Genomic DNA, 19,814 nt, shown 5'->3' with positions numbered 1-19,814 from the left:
ATTAAATTGTTTCAAACCTAATCCATTCTTGTTACTTCACATAAATCCTAAGGAATCCTTAGTTAAATTATGACAGCGGTTTATGCATATTTTTCTAAGTATAAGATTCGGTTGAACTTATATGAGATTCTCAGGTAATGAAAGATTGAGTTGCTATGGAATTTTTCCAGAACATTGTTAAGTATGATGAAAAATGAATTGAGTCTAATGTTGTAATTATTTTAGCTTATTCATTTTATTGTTGTTAACACGTGAAAATCACTGCTAAACCATCACCTTGCATTTTACTTCATTTGCATTTAGATTAACTTGCATTTAGTTAATGAATTTAATTTAAAACCTATCACTCAAAATTATTGTGTTTTTCTTAACTAATTTGTAAATAGTAATTTTTACAAGTATCGGTTTAAATACAGTCCTTATGGAGATGATAACTATTATACTTACTTATTACTTGATAACGACGTGTATACATGTACAAACCTACGCGATACAAGTTTTTGGCGCCATTGTCGAGGACTATTAATATAATCATTATTAGTGAAATTATTTTTTTCAATTTGGTTTATTTATATTTATTTAATCAATTATTTATTCTTTATTTTTTTTCCATTTCTTTTCAGGAGTTTATGAGCATAGATAAAATCATCGATTAGCTTCCTGTAGATCCTAAAATCAAGTAGACATTTAGACAAAGAAGACAAGAAAGATTAGCCCAAAGATAAGACACAAAAATGAACCTTGAAAATCAAAATGACATTCAAAGGATTAGAGCCACTAATGTTCATAATTCAACCCTTATTGCTAATGATAGGGACCGAATTATAAGATAGTACGCTGTGCCCCTTCTTAATGAACTTAATTTGGGAATTAGAAGACTAGAAATCGAGGCACTACAGTTTGAATTGAAGCTTGTGATGTTTTAAATGCTTCAAACAATGGGTCAATTTAGTGGAATGCCCATAGAAGATCCAGACATTCACCTTTGACTATTAATGGAGGTAAGCAATTCCTTTAAGATAGCCAGTGTAACTAAAGACACCTTGAGGTTGAAGTTGTTTCCATACTCATTGCGAGATTAAGCATGAGCATGGCTTAATTCATTACCAGCACATTCAGTATCAACTTGGCGAGCATTAACTGAACGCTTTTCAGTAAGGTATTTCCCACCTAGCAAAAATGCTAAGTTGCGGAATGAGATCACCACTTTTTAGCAAATGGATGACGAGTCCCTATACGAAGCATAGGAAGGATTTAAAGAGTTACTACACAAATTCGCTCACCATGGAATTCCGCATTGCATCCAATTGGAGACATTTTATAATGGTCTTAATGCACACACAAGGTTGGTGCTAGATGCTTCTGTGAATAGTACTATCTTGTCGAAATCTTATAATGAGGCTGGCAAAATTATCGAGAGAATAGCCAGTAACAATTACTAATGGCTGAAAAATCGAGTAGCTTCAGGAAGACAAGTAGCCAAAGTGCATAAATTAGGCAGCCTCACTTCACTCTCAGCCTATGTATCTTCTATCTCTTCAATGTTGAAACAGTTTACTACTAACGATTTTAATCATGTTGCAGCTCAACCACCGAGACAATTTGATGTTGTTTCTTGTGTTTATTGTGGGGACGGTCATTCTTTTGAGAATTTTCCATCAAATCCTGAGTCTGTTTGTTATTAAGAAATTAAAACCAAAACAGAAATGAATAAGGACCACAATCCAATTTCTGTAACCTTTCATGGTGAAACCATCCAAACTTCTCTTAGAATAACAAAGGAGCTGGACCAAACAACAACTACATGAGCATAGATCAAATCAACCTCAAGGGTTCAATCAATAAGTTCAGAAACAACCACAATCTAAAGCATCTAACAGTTTGGAGAATTTTTTGAAGGCGTACATGGCAAAGAATGACGCCTTAATCCAAAGCCAAGCAGCAACACTGAAAAATTTTGAGAACCAAATGGGTCAGTTAGCTACAAAGCTTCATAATAGACCGCAATGACTCTAGCCGAGTGACATGGAAAATCCAAGGAATTTGGGTAATGAACACTGCAAGGTATTTGCTTTACGAAGTGGTAAAACTTTGGAAGCCACTGTAGTTGAGGTTGCAAACGAGTCTGCCAAGGAAGAGGAAAATCATCCAATAGATGAAATTCCTACACCACAAAAACCAGATCCTACAAAATCTGAAAAGGTAAATTTTAAACTAGTGAATTCTGATAAGCTAACATTTTCTTCAGATACATATACAATTCCTTAGAAAAGTTATTCGATTCAAGCCAAGGTTCCCATACCTCCATCTCCATAAAGAATTCAGTAGTAAAAACAGGAGGTTTAATTCAAGAAGTTTTTCGATGTTCTAAAGCAGCTTCACATCAATATACCATTGGTAGAAACTTTAGAACAAATGCCCAATTGTTTCAAGTTCATGAAGGACATTTTGTCCAACAAGAATAAGCCTAGTGAGTTTGAGACTGTCGCATTAACAAAGGAGTGTAGTGCGTTCCTACAGAACAAGCTACCTTTGAAAATGCAGGATCTTGGAAGCTTTACTATACCCTGTAATGTAACATCCCGAATTAGGGCCTAGTCCGAATAGTGATTTTGGGACAACAAATCCGATGTAAGACAGTTTATTTTTATTATATTTTTATGGTCTACGATTTCATGAAATGTTTTCGTGAAAATCTCGTTCGAAAATTTTGACATTTGGGCACTCAATTTAGTCAAAAGGACTAAATTGTAAAAAGTGTGAAAGTTGAGTTCTAATGTTAAAGGTGTCTAATTGTTATGAAATTTTAAATTGGAGGTCCTTAGATGGTAATTAGACCATTGGTTAATTTTTGGACAAAAATAGACATGAAATGGGTGAAATAGAATATTTTTCAGTTAAGGGCATTTTGGTAATCTAATAATTAAAATAATTAAAAGGGAAAAATAAGCCAAATTTGCCCATCTTCTTCTTGTCCAGCCGAATATACCATGGAAGCCATGGCTAGGGTTTGTTTCAAGCTTCCAAGCTCATTTGTAAGTGATCCCGAGCCTCATTTTTAATGTTCTTTACATTTTTGAAGTCCCGGTAACTTAATTTACCTATTTCTACCATTATTTTGAGCTAGGGTTCATGTTTAAAAATTTACCCATGAGTGATATGCATGTGTTTTGATGTCTAATGGTAGAAAATGAAGGTTGGGTGTTAAATAAACGACTTTTATTAAGTGATTTTCGGTGAAAATGCTTAAAGGGACCGTTTTTGTAAAAGTTATAAAATTTGTCATAAAAGTGTGATTAAGTGGAAATTGGGAGCTGCTATAGTTATGAAAATGATTTGGCTAGGCTTAAAATGCAAAGAAATTGAATAAAAATCATTTTACAAGCCTAGGGACAAAAATATAAATATGACAAAGTTTAGGGGAAAAATGTAATTTTGCCATAATATGATTTTTGGGTCAATTTAAATAATGTGAATAATAAATGAGCTATATTTGAAATGTTAGATCAAGAAAACCGAGATTCGGGCTTAAAACAGGAAAGTTCAAGATTATGGACTAAATCGGAATAGTTGGTTGTAATTGCATTCGAGGTAAGTTCGTGCGACTAAATAAGCATGTTATTCATGTTATTGTTATTATACTTCAAATCCACTTTGCTATGATTGTATTGAATTATATGTTAATGATATTGTGTATGGGAAAGTAATAAACTCTATGAAGTAATCGATAGCTCAAATGTTGTTAACATGATACTTGATGATTGAATATATTGGAAGTTTGATGGAATATGATGTTTCTTTGAAACGGGTAAGTTGTGTGAAAGTAATTCATCAACTTCATTATCAAGTGCTTAATACTTGATATTATACGAAATGTGGATTTATGCCTTTATTGGAATTGATTCGTGATGATTTAGTCAAAATGTGATGATAGCTTTGCATCTCAGAAAGCCCGGGTGACCCAAAGGAACACTTAGGACTTGGATGTCGTGACACCGTGCTAAATGTGCCTGTGTAAGACCATGCCCAGGACATGGCATCGGCGGTGACATATGTGCCTGTGTAAGACCATGTCCGGGACTGGGTATCGGTGATGATATATGTGCTTGTGTAAGACCATGTCTGGGACATGGCATTGGCGATGATATATGTGTCTATGTAAGACCTTCTATGGGACATAGCATCGGCGATGATATGTGTGCTAGTGTAAGACCATGTCTGGAACATGGCATTGGCGATGATATATGGATACATGTAAGATCATGTCAGGGACATGGCATTGGTACTTTTTGTGGTGTATGATAATCCCGAGTGTCCTTTAGTATTCTGGTGGTTCAATGGGCCATTCAACATGTTGGGATAAAAAGTGAAATAAAATGGTTAAGAATGTATGGTACAGGTATGTACACTAAGCTTATGGTTATTGAGACTTTGAAATGTCAAGATATCGGTGAGCTAAGATGTATGAATTATGATTATGAATTTTGTTGCAATATCATGTTAACTTATATTGCATAATTGAACATGGAATTCATGAAATGGTGAGTTCACGATTAGCTGAAAGTGAACTTATGATAGTTATCATTATATTGCACTAAAATAGTTTTGGGACAGCAGCAGTAGCCCGGCTTTGAAAATCCACCAAAAATTATGGGAATCGAATTAGAGACTGAATAAGAAATGAAATTAAAGCTTATTGAGTCTAGTTTTACATAGAGAAATGATATAAACAAAAGAATTTCATATTGTGAGATATTTGTATTTTTGTGAGACAGGGTCAGAGTGATTTCGAGCTCCCCTGTCTTAACTTTGGAAGATAATTAAAATTTGTATGAAAATAATTATAGGTTAGAATATATATGACTAAATTCTTAATGAATCTATTTTCAAGAGAAACAAACATGAACATTATCCGAATCCCATACTAAGAGATAAATGAATTTTGTGAAGAAAGGTCAAAGCTGTTAAATAACAGAACAGGGTAACTTTTAATAATAAATTGTATTTATTGGCTAGACCAAAAATTTTGAAATTTTTATGAGTCTAGTTTTAGAGAAAATTATCGGATCTTAATCTGGAGTTCTGTAGCTCCAGATATATATAATTTAGTAACTATGTCTTGAGAAAACAGCACGACCAGAATATAAGTAAAAGTGTAATTATGGTTGCATTACCTTCAGAAGCATGTTGGCATATTGCTTATTATTTTCATATAGACTTACTAAGCATAAAGCTTACTCCCTCCTTTTCATTTCTTTAGTGTTGTTAGGTTAGCTCTGGGTTAGAGATCGTCAGAAACAGCATCACACTATCAAGCCATCACCTTTGGAGTATTAGCATATCTGTATTAAGCACCTTCAAGTGAGTGGCATGTATAGGGACTTAGTTTTTATGATAGATGTTGTTATGATTAGCCAAATGTATCGGCTTATATTGATTCATTGTATATAGCCATGAGATGTGGCTTATAATGATTGTGGCTCGTAAGCCTAGTTAACCATGATGAGTTCTAATGCTTGTGATGTGATGATGTACGTATGCTTGTAGGACATGCATGATTGGTGTTAAGACATGTGTGTATGATAAATGCTTCAAGACCAATCAAAATGGTTATAGCCGTGAAGTAATTGTATGGTGTAGAAATAAGACGATGATAATTGAACATGAATGCTTAATGTTTAAATAAGGTCACTTGGCAAGGTCAATGAATATGGATTATTGTGTCTAGACTTGATATTATATGAGTATGTGAAACTTGTGAACAATAGCATATTAAAGTTAAGAATACACCTTAATGAAGTATGCTAAATCATTAAAATGATGCCATGATGTATAACTTTTATGTGTGTAAAGATGTGAGTGATTAATGGTAACAAAAGGCTTGGAAAATAGCCTAAGTGTTAGCCACATGGGCAGAGACACGGCCATGTGTATCAGCTATGTGGATGACACGGCCTAGCACACAGGTGTGTGGCTTGGCCGTGTGGTTAAATTTTGTTTGCTGATGTCATAGTTAGAGAGTTACACAGCCTGAGGACACGGGCGTGTCCTTGTGCCCACATGGGTATGTGACTCTGTTTCTTGGAAAATGTTCCTAAGTTTTCCCAAATCCTTCTAAAGTACCCGGTCTAGTCCTTAACCACTCTCAAAGTACGTTTAGGGCCTTGTAGGCCCGTTTAAGGGACATCTTGCATATGTATGAATGTTTTTAAAACAAATAAAATTTTATGGCTCGGGTTTGCATATATGTTTACAATTATTTCTGGTAATGCCTAGTACCGTGTTCTGGCCTTGGATACGGGTAAGGGGTGTTACATTTAGTGGTATTAGAGCTATTGTTTAGTCAATTCTCAGACTAACCTAGCATGAATAAGAGTCCAGCTATACATGCCACCAATCTGTGATAATGTGATGTCTCCCAACGCAAATGAGAACCATCTTGTTTGGACAGAGGTAGTCTCCAACCGAGTTACACCGACCATGTTAAATGTGATGCTAAGGTATTCGGGTGAAGTATAGTCATGATAAGCCTGGTTTCAGAAAATTATGAATAAAAAGTTTATTATATATGTGATAACATGTGATATGGAAATTCGTGTTGCAATGAATACCCATGCTGGTTTGATGCTCATATGATGTTGTACACTTGACTTACTTGATTAAGTGAAAGTGATAAATAGAAATCTACAAAGGTGTGAATAAAAGATTATATTATGATTAAAAGATTATATTATGATGAGCTTACCTATGTTTAATCGATAATTCCATGATGTATATGATTGATTTATTTGAACGAATGCATGTGTTTGAGTAACTTATCAAAAATATTGATGGAATAAATGTCTACGTATGCTTGTTTGAATAAGTATGATTGGCAAACTCCCATAGCTTAAGTAAATATGCTAGATTGATTGAATTGAGTTATATGGTTATAATGGTAAGTATATGATGATGTGCTAGATGAGAGCTTAGATTGTGATACACTTATCCATGTTTGTTTGGCCCTTATAAGATGCTATGTGCATGAATTTTTGGATAGAATAAATGGGATAAGTAAAATTATCCTGAATCCGTAGAATGAATGCATAGATGCACTGGTTTAAATAAGATAATTGGAAAATTCGTGTCATACAAATGTGAATAATAGTTTACCTGAAGTGAATGATATACTTGTGAAAATGTTACCATAATGATGAAATAGTGTTATATGTATATGAGTATGAGAGACAAGTCAGGGATCTCATGACCCTACCCCCTTACCAGAGTGGTATTTATAAAGGATTTCATGAGATTTGTACTGAAATAAGCTCACGAGTATGAGACCAAAAGAGTTCAGCGGTAGAATGATTGTACTTATGGTCAGAGTTTGAGGATGAGTTGATAAGTAAAGACAGAACTAGAAAGGTATCAGGTTGATTTAAAGATTATTCGGTTTACGAAATATCGTAATGAGAGAAGAAATTAACTTTGATAAACCGACTGATTCAGACACGACGTTGAAAGAATATAGTAATTGGAATTCCTTCTGAACTTATCCTTCTGAACTTACATTCTTTAGTGAAAGGAATAATACGGGATTAGTGATGACAGAAATAGTTGAAGGAATAATATTTGAAAGGTAAGACATTGAGTGTGACAGTTATGGCTGAAAATATTTTGACAGACTCCTTTGAGGTATTCTATATGTGTAATTGTTCTTTACTCTTATGATAAAACCTCTGTTTTATGGAATTGTTTTCTAATCATGATGTATAGATGAATGTAACATCTCGAAATAGGGCCTAAATGGAATAGTGGTTGTAAAACCACAAATTTGAGATAGAAAAGTTTATTTCGATTAATTTTTATGATTTACCGAGTGATTAGATGCATGTGTTAGAGTATTGATAAGAAATTTTATAGATTGCATGTTTAATTTGCCTATTAGGGCTTATTTTCAGAAGTTGCTGTAACAACCCGATTTAGGGCCTAAACGGAATGATGGTTTTAGAACCATGAATTCAAAGTCAAAAAATTTATTCCGATTAAGTTTTAAGGTTTATTTATTGATTAAAATATTGTGTAAAAATATCGTTAAGTAATTTTACTGATAAAGTGCTTAATTGGACTTTTAGGACTAAATTGCAAAAGTTGCAAAATATGTGTTCTAATTCATAAGTACTTGATTGAAATGTGGGTTTAAAGAGAAGGTCCTTAAATGGTAATTAGACCATTATATTTCGTTTGGACAAAATTTTAAAGAAAGGCCTTAAGAGCAATTTAGTCATTTGATAATTAAAAGAAATAAAAAGGGAAAATAAAGCCAAAATTGACTCATCATTTTCATGGAGGCCAAAATTAGCATGGGGGAAGCCATGGCTAGGGTTTTCAAGCTTTCCAAGCTCAATAGTAAGTCTGTTCTAGCCCCGTTTTTCAAGTTCTTTACGATTTTTGAATCTCGGTAACTTGATTAAGCTTATTCTAGCAAAAATTTAAGCTAGGGTTCATATTTGGAAAAATAACCATAGGTGAAATGTGTTTATTTTGATGTTTTATGGTAGAATATGAAGGTTGAAATTATGTTAAACAACTTTTGCTAAGCGGTTTTAAGCAAAAATGAGTAAAACGACTTAATTGGTAAAAGTTGTTATTGTTCATAACTATGTGTTAGAGTGAGAATTTGATGTTGCCATAGAAGGGAAAAATGATCAGCATGTCATAAAACATAAGAATAAGGGATGAAGCTTAATTCCCGAGCCTAAGGGAAAAAGTGTAATATGCAAAAGTTTAGGGGCAAAATTGTAATTTTGCTAAAGTTTGAGTTAAGGACTGTTTTGAATAGTACATTAATTAAATAAGTAAAATATGATATTTTAGATCCTAGAAAACGAGATTTGAATCTAGAATGGGAGAAAAATCAAAAATCGAGAAAGTTGGTAAAATGGCCGTTTTAGTATCGAGGTAAGTTCATATGTATAATAAGCATTAATTTATGCATGTTTTAATGTAAAATTGATATATTTACTATGATTGCCGAGGTGTTGAAAGCAAGTATAATTATGATGATTTAAATGCTCAATATTAATTTGACAAGGAAATGAGAAAGTATGTAAGTTTGTATGTAAATAATACATTATCTTTATTATGTTTTTGTATTTCAGCATATTTTATGTATTGTAACTGATTTTTGAATCATAATTGACTATTGAAAGTATGGAATCAAGTATTAGAAAGAGAGAGAAATCCCAGTTGAACCTTCGGAAAGATTAGATGATACAGATGGTATGTAGCTAGGTCACATGTATGGTGCTGAGTGCACATCATGTGTACAAGAGTGCTACGAGACATTATGATGTAGCTAGGTCGCATGGGTGATACTATGTGTACACCATGTAGACAAGAGAGCTACGGGATATATGTAGCTAGGTCGCATACGTGGTTCTAGGTGAAGGACACCATGTAGACAAGAGAGCTACGAGATAAACTGGCTAGGTCACATGGGTGGTACTAAGTGTTCACCATGTGTACAAGAGAGCCAAAATTATGTGTACAATCGAGCTAGGTCACATGAGTGGTGCTAAGTGAAGGCCACTATGTGTACAAGAGAGCTTCGATTTTAAAGGTGGGTGTAAAGCGATACCATTGCGTATCTGTTATTATTCAAGCATTCAACCGGGAAATTGATTAAATGAAATTGTGTATGACTTTGTGATGATAAGTGTAAGTATATACGTGTGTAACTTATGAGCAATATGCTCGATATGTGATTGGAAATTGGAAAGATTGTTATGGGAAAGTGATGAATACAATTGAAGTGTGAAAGATCAAAATTGACAATAAAAACTGCTCGGATAGTTGCGTGGACGTGAATCTAAAATTTACCAAAAATAGTAGAAATTGAATCGAGACTGAATGAGATATAAAATTAGAGCTTAATGAGTTTATTTTCATATAATAGAAACAGAGCAAGCAAAGGAATTCTATATTATGAGATATTTAAGTTTTTGAGAGACTGGTTTAGAATGACTACGTGATCCCCTATTCTGACTTGGAAAAATCATTAAAAATTGTACAAAAATAATTATGGGATATAATTTATATGCTTGAAATCCTTAATGAGTCTAGTTTCAAATGAAATAATTTGAATTCTGTACGAGGAGAAAATTGATTTGTAGTGAAGAGTGGTCAGAACAGTTGAGTAGTGAAATAAAGGTAATTTCAATGAATAAACTGTACTAATTGGCTAGACCAATAATTTTAAAAATTTTATGGTAAGAATATATGTGAATCTAGTTTCAAGGAAAATTAACGGTTTGTAATTTGGAGTTCTGTAGCTCTAGAAATAAATAATTTAGTTGCTGGTACTCTGCTAGACAACTTATTTTGAACCTGTTTATGATTGTAATAGTGAAAGTATGTGTGTTTGTAATGGTAATATTCTGGGAACATATTGTGACTTTGTTTAAAGTATGATAATGTATTGTTTATTAATATTTACATACTTACTTACTAAGCTATAATGCTTACTCCCTTCCTTTCCTTTTTCCTATAGTGTCGCAGATGTTAGCTCGAGTTGGAGGTCGCCGGAGGTTAAATCACACTATCAAACTATTGATCGATATATAAAGGTTTTAAAGTATTTCAATTCTTTGGCATGTATGGAGACTCGTTTAATTGTTATTAAGTTGCTAGGAATTGGCTTAAAATACTGACCTATGTTATTTGAAGGTCTCTATTGTATAAAGTCATTTAATGTAGATAGTCTTGATTATGTTATTAATTATGAATCAGTTTTTATACGATGATTAGTGATTAAGTCGGGTAATGCCTCGTACCCTATTCCGACGTCAAACACGGGTATGGGGTGTTACAACGAAAGTATTGGTAGTCCGACTGGTATATATAATCTGTATTGCTCCATTCCCCTCTAACATTCTATTGCGTTTCTTCTATTGAAACTTTATGAAAAAGTACACATAATGATACAACTCTATTTTTTCTAATTGATGTACTATTTGATATGTATATATATAGGAAAGTATATCATTCTTGTTGTATTTACTTCCAGTGGGTTGGATGGATATATTCTTCCGGACTTCTTTTCTCTGAAGAATTATCGAGATCATTCATATTTTTCTTATGAGCTTTGTTCTAGATCTTTCATTTTGACAATGTATCTTGGATTTCTAAATCATGGAATTTCTTTGTCTTGGATATCTCTGTATTGGACTTTTTTATATGGGTTTTCTTGCCATATTTATTCCGTAAATTATTAATCATGGTTCGTACCTAAAGTGTATTCTTTGGCTTATGATGACTATGTCAATTATGACTAAGTTTTCAGTTTGATTTTAGCAATATGATGATTCCAGTATCTGGATTTCTTTTCCCGAGTAAGTTAATTAAAGTTAGTGGCTCCAGTCGAGGTATTTTTGTTATTCTGAGTTAATTTATTTGAAGTGGACTTTTGATTAGCATGATAAGTGAATTTTGAATCGTTACTTGTTGAATCGTTTTATTGACTGGAAGAGAAGATCTCTTGAAATGTCATTTATTGATGATTAAGACTGACTTGGTTGTTCAATCGGAATTGGTTATTGTTTGAAAGATTAAATGTAAAACCCCTTACCCGTATCTGATGCTGGGACAAGGTTCGAGGCGTTATCAGACTTAAACGTACACCATTTCATAAAACCAGGCCATAAAATTTCATTTAAATTAAAAATATTCATACATATGCATAATGTCCCTTAAACGTACTTTGAGAGTGGTTAGGGACTAAACCGGGTACTTTAGAAAGATTCGGGAAAACTTAGGAAAATTTTCTAAGAAATAGGGTCACACGCCCGTGTCTTTAGGCCGTGTAACTCTCTGACTATGATGTCAGCAAACAAAATTTAACCACACGGCCAAGCCACACACCCATGTGCTACGTTGTGTCATCCACACGGCTAAGACACATGCCTCTGCCCATGTGGCTAGCACTTAAGCTATTTTCCAATCCTTTTATTACCATTAATCCCTCACATTTTTACACACATCAAAGATATTCATCATGGCATCATTTTAATGATTTAGCATACTTCCCTAAGGTATATTCTTAACATTAACATGCTATCATTCACGAATTACACATACTCGTATAATGCCAAATCTAGACACAACAATTCATATTCATTGACCCTGTCATATGATGACCGTTTATACCAAATTTTCATGTTCATCAACTTCTCAAGTGACTTAATTTAAACATCAAGCATTCAAGTCCAATCATCATCGTCTTATTTCCATATCATACAATTCATGGCTGTGACCATTTTGATTGGTCATGAAGCATTTATCATACAAATATGTCTTAACACCAATCATGCATGTCCCACAAGCATAAACACATCATCACATCATAAGCATTAGAACTTAGCATGGATAACTAGGCTTACAAGTCACAATCATTATAAGCCACATCTCATGGCTATATACAATGAATCAATATAAGCCAATACATTTGGCTATTCATAACAAATTCTATCATAAAAACTAAGTCCCTATACATTCCACTCACTTGAAGGTGCTTAATACATATATGTCAATACTCCAAAGGTGATGACTTGATAGTGTTATACTGCCTCTGACGATCTCCAACCCCGAGCTAACCTGACAACACTAAGGAAATGGAAAAGAGGGAGTAAGCTTTATAGCTTAGTAAGTCCATATGAAAATAATGAGAAATTTATTAACATGCTTTTACCAAATTCTTACAACATGTTCTCATGGTAACACAATTGAATTTACACAAAATTCGACTATTTGCTCATATTCCAGTCAAGCTATCTACTTGAGTCATAGTCACTAAATTATTTATAACTTGAGCTACATAACTCTAAATTAAGATTAGTTCATTTTATATGAAACTAGACTCACATATCTTATTAACATAAAATTTCTAGAATTTTTGGTCTAGCCAATAAGTACAGTTTATTCTTCAAAATTACCCATATTCTACTATTTGACAGTTTCGAACCTTCTTTACTAAAATTTATTTATCTCTTAGTACGGGATCCAGATGATGTTCCCGTCTATTTCTCTTGAAAATAGACTCATTAAGTATTTAGTATTATAAGTTCTAACCCATAATTATTCTCGTACAATTTTTAGTGATTTTCCAAATTTAAGACAGGGGATCCCAAAATCACTCGGACCCTATCTCACAAAATTTTAAATATCTCATTATGTGAAATTCTTTTACTTACACCGTTACCTCTATGTAAAACTAGACTCAAAAATATTTAATTTCATATCTTATTTAGTCTCTAATTCAATTTTCACAATTTTTGGTGGATTTTCAAAGTCACTCAACTATTGCTGTCAAACACTATTTTAGTGCAATATAATGATAACTATCATAAGTTCACTTTCAACTAATCATGATCTCACCATTTCATAAATTCCATGTTCAAATGCACAATGTAAGTTAACATGATTGTAACACCCCAAACCCGGCCCAGACGTTATGGCCGAATCAGGCATGCCACATTGGAGTTGAAAACCCACGTTCTGTCTTAGTGTTTTAAAAACCATATATTTTGTCTAGTTAACAAAGTGTATGGAAGCTGAGCACCAGGTAGGTATCCGAGACAGAGGAGGTGAGCCATGAAGGCTGCTTAAGTACCAAGCTCTTTGATTGGATCCAATCCTAGACATGCCCACAACAATAGCCACACTTTGTTATATCGAGTTTAAATTTGTTTAAGAGGACGTCTTTGATAAATCGATTAATCGTGGCATTGAGCTATTTTGAAAACAAGTATCATTTTGAAAACACGTTCTAAGTCTAGCCCATTTGAATAATTATCAACCAGGTTTAAAGTTATTAAAATTGAAATACTCCCAAAAAGAAATAAAAGGAAAGTTAAAATGGCCTTATTACAACCCAAAATAAATAATAATTAAAGGAAATTTAATGAAAACCAACGCTTATTTAAAAGTCCAAAGACGATCACCGTGGCTACTCTAAATCCCCTCCGGCCCAAGTCCCCACATCAAGGCTCACCTGCAAGGTTAAGGAAAGGGGGGTGAGTTTGGAAACTCAGTGTGCAACAAGCCCCTTTCAGAGCCCAAAACAATAACAGCCTGTTGGGCCTAAGCCCAAATCCAATCTCAACATGTACTGGGCCATAGCCCTTTTCATATTTCATATTACTGGGCCGAAGCCTTTACTGTAAATGGTATGGCCCATAGGCCCATTTCAATGTCACATGTAATGTCAATGAGAGAATGCAAGCCCATTTGGGGAGACTACTCAACCCACCATCCGCTACTCTCCACCCGTACCAACTAACACACCATGTGGGGATTAACTCGACCCACCCTGCCATAACTCTCCACTGGCAGCATAGCTACTTTATCATATAACTGGAGGCCTAGCCTCTTTTAATAACTGGGGCAAAAGCCCTTTTAATAACTGGGGCATAAGCCCTTTAATAACTGGGGCATAAGCCCTTTAATAACTGGGGCATAAGCCTTTTAATAACTGGGGCATAAGCCCTTTTTCACTTCCTCCATTCATATAAAAACCCCAACCCAATGCATTTGTGATTACATCATGTGCATATCATACATATCATGTGCATATCATACATGTCATGTGCATATCATACATACCATGTTTATCAAAATCCCATGTATTAAATTCATACATAAACCCTAGGGGTATAATGGTCATTTTTACTTAGGGGCAAAAACAGTCATTTTCATATTATAAGGGTAATATCGTAATTTTACCAAAATTTAGGGATTTTTCCATGTTCATCATCAATTACTAACTATTCATTTGTTTAAACAGCGTTTCTGGCCCACTTTTAGCGAAACCGAGTTATTGGCCTAAAACCCCTAATGGGCCCTACTTAGCCGATTTTGTCATCTAGGCCCATTTAGCCCATATCCATAACAGTATTAACAGTCTTAACATGCAACTTAACAGATTTTCGTTTTCTACCAATTTTTCCCAAATGGGCCCGAAAGCCTATTGGGCCCTATTGCAGCCCCTCGAGGCCCAACTTACCGTGAATGCCAAAAATCACGATCTTACCGTTTCCAATGTTCCTGATCATCATATCAATGAATCTAACTACTAATGAGCATTCGCTTGCTCACAAGTCCTCGAAATGCCAGAATTTCGGCATTTCAGCTTTTCTGCTTTTATTGCTTTAAGCTATGAAAAAGGGTTCGTTACACACCTGTTTGGCGATATTCCTCGACGAGATCTCCTACACGATTTCTCCTATATCCATCATTAATAATCAGCTTCCTATAATTGAACCAAACCAAAAATCATCTAATATTAATACTAACACATTCGGCCACCATCCATAATGGCCTTAGGAATCTTACCTTGCAGCGATTGATGACTAGGTCTAGCCACTCCGGTGATCCAAGCTACTCCAAGTCAACACTACACCTTGCTGCTCCTCCACTAAATAAACCACAAAAATATTAAAAGAAGACCCCATAAGGCCTATACCCATATTCGGCCACCTCCCTAAACTAGAGGGGTTTCGGCTTTTGGCCAAAAGTTACTCTAGGAATCGTTTAGAGTTCGAGCACTTACCACAGTCTTTCTTCTCTTGAATCCATACGCCTAAAAGGTAAAGTAATTGAACGCCAACAATTGAAAAGGAAAGAAAAGGTTACTGGTCACAAAGAATCGGCACCCCCCTATCTTCACTGATTTCGGCTTTTTGCGGTATCTCGGCAGAAGTAGAGATAAAGGAAAGAAACAATGGGTGAATGGAGGGAATAGTGGGCTGGTTTGAAAGAAGGAGAATGAAGAAAATATGGAAGAAGAGATGGTAGATTCGGCTGCAAAAGAAAAAGAGAGAAAGAGACTAATCCTCCAAGGAGAAAACGACACACAAATACCTAAGTGCCAAAAATCCCTAACTAAACCCCTCTGCCGAAAATCCCCTCTCCAATCTCCCTTATTCGGCCAACTCTACCTCCATATCAAATCCCTAAAATCTCTCCCCTTATCCCTCCTTAATCTATGAATTTGACTTGATCCAACTCTCCTCTTACAGAATCCACTTAGGTTCCAACACTTACCCTTCCTGCACATAAAAATAAATACTCTTATCTGCCAACACAGGGAATCGATCCCAGGTCTTCCCTTATGCTCCACACGCCACCTTTTTAGGAACTTAGTGGCGTCACCCTTGCCACTTTACTACAGCTCTTTTTGTGATGCATGTTACCCACAACTTTATATAAGGGCACCTAGCCAGAACCCCTAACTCTTAAGTCCAAAATTTAAAAATTCTACCGGGTTTTGGCCAACTCATGGGCCTTCCATAAGCCTATTTACATACCCAAATTATGAATTCCATAATCACATACCAAATTTTAGAAACTTACTTAAAATATCAAGAATCGCGAAAAACCCAAAAATCAGGATGTTACAATATATTGTAACAAAATTCATAATCATAATTTATACATCTTAGCTCACCAATGTCTCAACATTTCAAAGTCTCAATAATCATGAGCTTAGTGTACATACCTATACCACTCGTAGTATAGTATACAACCATACCTTTCGTAGCATGTCCCCTTCAGGACTTTCCTTACATCATCCTTTGTATTACCCATTGAGCAATTGGAATATTAAATGGATACACGGAAAGTCTTTGCACATAAGTGTCATATATGTAGCTAAAGCTACCTCATATCTCATATCACATAAATGCTCGCTCTCGAGCTAATCATTGGCTTGCTCACACAAGCTGACAGTCAGGATGTAACTACTTGAGCTGCTCACACAAGCTGACAAATGCCCGCAACACATGCCGGGCTACCCAGCCACTAGTAGGACGTACAAGACCAGCACCCGGATTCACATATCACATACACACACATATTCATGAGCTCATATCCACATAGTTCCTAGTGACATGTCACATTGTATCCTAAACTATTCCTAAGGTTCAAACAGGATTTTTCGATATCACATCTCTGTCGAACTTACTCGAAGTGTTGATCTCACTATTTATAGTACCAATTGCCCATTCATAGCATAATAAGACATAACTCAAATAGCAAATAAGCTTTTAAGAATTTACAAAACATATATCACATATTTCATATATCACTTGTCATGTATCATCATTTTTCTTGTATTTCATAAAATATTCTTCCATATCATAAACACCATTCCATCAAATTTTCCAATATATTAAATCATAAAATATATGCAATAATAGTAAGGAACATAATTCAAACATAACATTGCATTATTATTATCATACGAACTTACCTCGAATCCGAGCACGGCTAATTATTTCATTTTAGTCTACAATCTCGTACTTTCTCGATTTAAGCCCGAATCTTGGTTTTCTTGATCTAACATTTCAAATATAGCTTATTTACGACTCACATTATTCATGTAGACCCAAAAATCATACTTTTATACAAATTTACATTTTTACCCTTAAACTTTGTCATATTTACACTTTTCCCCTAGGCTCGTAAAATGATTTTTATTCTTATTTCTTTGCACTTTAAACCTAGATAATCATTTTGATAACTATGGTAGCCCACAATTTCCACTAAATCACACTTTTATGACAATTTTTATAACTTTTACAAAACGGTCCTTTTAAGCATTTTCACCGAAAATCACTTAGCAAAAGTCATTTATTTAACACCCAACATTCATTTTCTACCATTATACATCAAAACACATGCATATCACTCATGGTTAAATTTTTAAACATGAATCTTAGCTCAAAATAATGGTAGAAATAGGTAAATCGAGTTACCGGGGCTTCAAAAATGTAAAGAACATTAAAAACGGGGCTCAGGATCACTTACAAATGAGCTTGGAAGCTTGAACCAAACCCTAGCCATGGCTTCCATGCAAATTTTAGCTGAATGGGGAAGAAGATGGACAATTCTGGCTTATTTTCCCTTTTTATTATTTTAATTACCAAAAGACCAAAATGCCCCTAACTTAAAAATATACTATTTCACCCATTTCATGTCCATTTTTGTCCAAAAAATTAACCAATGGTCTAATTACCATTTAAGGACCTCCAATTTAAAATTTCATAAAAATTGGACACCTCTAACATGTAGAACTCAACTTTTGTACTTTTTACAATGTAGTCTTTTTGACCAAATTGAGTGCCCAAACGTCGAAATTTTCACGAAATCATCCCGTAAAATTTTAGACCATAAAAATATAATAAAAATAAACTATCTTACGTCAGATTTGTGGTCCCAAAACTACTGTTCTAACTAGGCCCTAATTCAGGATGTTACATTAAATGGGATATAGATGTCTGAGAATAAGATTTTATTTCTTTTTGGGTAAAAGACAGATAGTCTAAATGAAGAGTGTATATATTTTAGAAGATTTTACTATGATTTAATGTTGCTTTGAATGAGAAAATTTTCTTCTTGTGAAAGTCGAAAGGTCTATTACATGTTAATAAAGCTTTGAATAGATAAGAACATTGTTAACTGAAGCCTTTAAACTGGTTTAGTCTACATTAGGCAAAGACTCCTTGACCTTCTGTAATGTGTTGTTGAATGACTTGTGATGTGTTATAAGACTATAAGGCAATATGATAGCTTAAAGTATTCGATGTTAAACACAGATCCAAATTGTGATAGCGTAGATGACTTGAGTTAGTTATTGTATGATCTTTGAGAAAAAAAAATGTGGTTACAAGTGTTTGGGTAGAAAATCCAAAGCTTATACAAAGAGTTTGCAAGAAAACTTACAGGAGTGATGTATTGGTGCTCGATTTTGGAACTCGACATTTCTGATCTTTGTATTTGGATACATGAATTGCTATCAGGATTATTCTTATCTTTGAAAGAGAAAGATGTTTTGTGGCTTGTTGTTAAATGTTTGATGAAATCTGCAAATCATTTCGGTATGTGTTGAATTCTCACTTAACGAATCAATGGAATCATGTATCTCTGAGATTTTCAGATTTCTTAGTATGCTAGCTCTCTTTAAGCGGATTGAGATCAAGATTCAGTTGACGGGTGATATAACAAAGAATTGCTTATGACTTTAGTCTGAGAAATTAAAGAGCTAAGGATTAAGCAAAGCTTGAGTATAAGTTCTTTAGCAATGACTATGAAATAGTGGAGTTTATGTGAAAACCAAACCACTCTTTTGGTAAGATTTTCGAGGACGAAAATCCCTAAAGGGGGGAGAATTGTAACATCCCAAATTAGGGCCTAGTCGAAACAGTGGTTTCGGGACCACAAATCTGACGTACGAAAGTTTATTTTTATTATATTTTTACGGTCTAAAATTTCACAAAATGATTTCGTGAAAATCTCGTTCGAAAATTTTGACTTTTGGGCACTCAATTTAGTTAAAAGGACTAAATTGTAAAAAGTGCAAAAGTTGAGTTCTAATGTTAGAGGTGTCTAATTGTTATGAAATTTTAAATTGGAGGTCCTTAGATGATAATTAGACCATTGGTTAATTGTTGGAAAAAAATAGACATGAAATGGGTGAAATAGAATATTTTTAAGTTAGGGGCATTTTGGTAATCTAATAATTAAAAGAATTAAAATGGGAAAATAAGCCAAATTTTTCCATCTTCTTCTTGTCCAGTCGAATATACCATGGAAGCCATGGCAAGTGTGTTTGGTTCAAGCTTCCAAGCTCATTTGTAAGTGATCCCAAGCCCCGTTTTTAATGTTCTTTACATTTTTGAAGTCCCGGTAACTCGATTTACCTATTTCTACCATTATTTTGAGCTAGGGTTCATGTTTAAGAATTTACCTATGAGTGATATGCATGTGTTTTGATGTCT

General features: G+C 34.2%; 1 non-coding gene across 1 annotated transcript; it reads right to left on the bottom strand.

The window, feature by feature from the left end:
- Nucleotides 1–1,185: 1,185 nt before the first annotated feature.
- Nucleotides 1,186–1,291, bottom strand: LOC128294255 (small nucleolar RNA R71). Its single transcript, XR_008284569.1, has one exon. It is a non-coding gene; the product is annotated as a small nucleolar RNA R71 (small nucleolar RNA).
- Nucleotides 1,292–19,814: the final 18,523 nt, after the last annotated feature.

Source organism: Gossypium arboreum, chromosome 6 (assembly GCF_025698485.1).
Source record: "Gossypium arboreum isolate Shixiya-1 chromosome 6, ASM2569848v2, whole genome shotgun sequence".
NCBI classification, from domain to species: domain Eukaryota; kingdom Viridiplantae; phylum Streptophyta; class Magnoliopsida; order Malvales; family Malvaceae; genus Gossypium; species Gossypium arboreum.
Note: the sequence above shows the minus strand (reverse complement) of the source record. Positions and strands in the feature narration are given on the sequence as shown.